The sequence below is a fragment of the Epinephelus moara genome, chromosome 14 (assembly GCF_006386435.1).
Source record: "Epinephelus moara isolate mb chromosome 14, YSFRI_EMoa_1.0, whole genome shotgun sequence".
Taxonomy (NCBI): domain Eukaryota; kingdom Metazoa; phylum Chordata; class Actinopteri; order Perciformes; family Serranidae; genus Epinephelus; species Epinephelus moara.
This window is the reverse complement of record NC_065519.1, coordinates 41925320-41928289: the sequence shown is the minus strand read 5'-3', so window position 1 is coordinate 41928289 and position 2970 is coordinate 41925320. Positions and strand designations below refer to the sequence as shown.

Here is a 2970-nt window from a genome sequence, read left to right as displayed (position 1 = left end):
AGAGACAGAGAGAGAGAGAGAGAGAGAGAGAGAGAGAGAGGTCTGTTCCATTGGATTGGAATCAGCTCAGATGTTGACCTTTTAAAATGGACTGTGTATCACCCAATTTACTCACTAAAGCCCAGTTACACAAGGGAATTCATGCTGTTGAACATTAAGAGGCCGACTTGACAGGTTTTCATGACAGGGCACGCGACAGCCCAATGGAGGAAGCTAGCTGTACTTTAGTGCTGCACCACCAAATTTTATTGAACCCTGTTGGAGAACAAACTGCTGCACAAAACAGGTGAGGTTTGCAGATAACTGAATAAGTGAACTGTTTGGACTTATTTTCCTGTTAGCGACCAAGCTAACCACTACAGTGCATTCATAGGCTACTGAATATAGAAAATAGGGGTGTACCAATCAACATAACATATCCAGTAAAATCATCAACAAAGCATTCAGCAACTCGAGCATTAAAGTTCATTGATCTTGGAAAAAGTAGTAGACAAAATAATCTTGAGTCCAGGTCCACAAGCTATTTATTTCTGGAGTTCACAGTCTTCATCAGACTTCTCCCACAGTTGAAAACCATGAGGTGGTCTGGAAAAAGCTTTTAACTACAGCTTGTTCAGAAATATTAATTTGTACAGAAGAATTCCACCATAATGGGATATCATCGTGATACAGTACCTCTTACATTTCAAACTAAATGTTGATTTATTGCCCAGCCCTGGCAGGAGATGACCTTTTCAGAGGTTTTCAGAGGAAATGGGGAAGATTTTTGCTGTTTAACAGTGCTCAGACTGAAAGACAGATGCAGAGGAAACCAGTAAAGGGATGTGAAAGTTGATTATTTGCATTACAAGCTGCTGAGATTATGCAAAAAAAGGAGTTGAAAGTCTGTAAACTGTAAAAATATGATAGAGGATTATGGATGTTGTGTGTTTGTGCAAAGCAGAGGTAATCAATCCTAAAACAAAATTAAAAAAAGTTCACTCATCCTCATTGCATCTGTTAAATTTAAATCTAATTTAAGTGCAAGTATCATATTTCAGGACCAGGGGCAGAGCCAGATGTCATAAACATTCAGAGCTCAGCTTAAACCAGGCCCGACGTCAGGGGGGGACAAAGGGTACAGATGACCCCGGTCCAAGGCCAAGGGAAGGGGGAGGCATGAAAAGGTCTATGGTTGACTTTAAACTGAATCAAGTACAATTTACTGCCTGACTTAAATCACTGACAATACAAGTTAGCCTATATGTATTTACATGACAAATGCATTTATTTATCATGTATTTACATGATAAATAAATGCATTTGTATCATTGAAACCCACCCCCTTCTGATCTCCCATCCCCTGCAGGTATTGTGAAGTGTGCAGTCCATCTGACAGCAGGGGTCAGATGCATGATGAGCAGAACTCATAAGCACTGCTAATGTAAACATGTGAGGCAGACCTCTGCCCGATTAGCTAAATCAGAATGCCTCACCAAAAATCAGAGACTCCTAAAAGAAAAGTCAGGGTAGGTGAGGGGTGAGGCAGACTCATTGAAGACTAGTATCATATTAAACTACAGGACCTAGGGCATCCATTGGTACCAACCACTTTATGTTATGTTATCGGGAAGGGGGCCAAATAACGCTCCAAAGTTATGCTAAATTTTGGCAAGGGAAAAGGGAACATTGTTGTTTTTCAAAATTATTTCTGCATACTGAAGTTTATAAATGCAATTACATAAATTGGGTATGACTGGAAAACCAAGAGTTGGCAGCTACGTATATACTCTTTACACCAGGGGTGTCCAGACGTTTTTGAATGGGGGCCAGATAAAACATTACATTACTACTTGATGCCTGTCTACAATGTAGTGTATGATAGTCCTGTCATTGTGAGGTGAGGGGTAAAAATGCCAAGTGATCTTGCTCGATTAACCATTACTGTGTGAAGGGCCACATATGGTATATTTTGAAAGTCAAGCCGAGGGCCGATTAAAATTGGTCTGTGGGCCACAATTGGCCCCCGGGCCAGACTTTGGACATACCTGCTTTACACGATTTCAGTTCTGCACACAATTTGACCGATGTCTGATAAAAGTAGCATCTTTCAGTCAAGATTTGATCTTATGATTTAATGCCTTCTAGTCATTTCTTCAGCTTGATTTAAACTTTCTCTACTCATTCACTGGAGGGCATTTTTGGCAATAAATAAAAAATAAAAATACATGTGGAAATATGATTAACTGGATGATGATTTCAGGATGTTGAAAACTTTGCATTGTTAATGTGGAGGAGGGGCCCACTTTGGAAAATGTTGCCCCCCTGCCCATATTTCCTAACAGCTGGCCCCACCTAATTTTAGTGATCATCAAGTCTCTTCTGTAGTCGAGTTATCATTATATTTTGCATGCACACTCTGATCGTGATGGCTCACCAGCAGATGGAGACATGAAATAGAATGCTTTTCAATGTATGTAATATTCATTCATTGTGCAACATAAGAAAAAGCACGTTGGTTCATTCTGATTGTTTTTTAAAGCCAATATCGGCCAATACCAATAATGCTGGTGCATCCCTAGTTTGTTCCTGTTCAGCACTTTGGTCAACTGCGGTTGTTTGTAAATGTGCTCTACAAATGAACTAACTTTTGACTAATCTTTGTTACACCATGCTGGAGAAGGGTTCACAGAACACACGTGCTCACAAATCAGCTATATTTAAAGCCATAGCATATTAATCTGGGCTGCTCTAATTGTAAATCAAGGGTCCTCAACAAATCCAAGTCAATATGTGCGTTTACATGGAGCCATGTATTCCTTTTGCATTCGGGCTGGAAGCCCTACCCGAATAGAAATGCTCCTTGTAAACACCTCAACCCGAATGAAAACAGCCAACCCGAAAGAAAATCTAATCGGGTGCACAGGGGTGGAATATTCCTTTTCAGAACCCGAATGGAAGAATTTTTCTGTCTTGTATACACCTCCTACC

At 40.2% G+C, this 2970-nt stretch overlaps 1 protein-coding gene across 2 annotated transcripts in view; it reads right to left on the bottom strand.

Annotated features, from left to right (window-relative positions):
• dapp1 (dual adaptor of phosphotyrosine and 3-phosphoinositides) overlaps positions 1-2970 on the bottom strand; it is a 28926-nt gene that overhangs the window by 22844 nt on the left and 3112 nt on the right. The window lies entirely within an intron of this gene.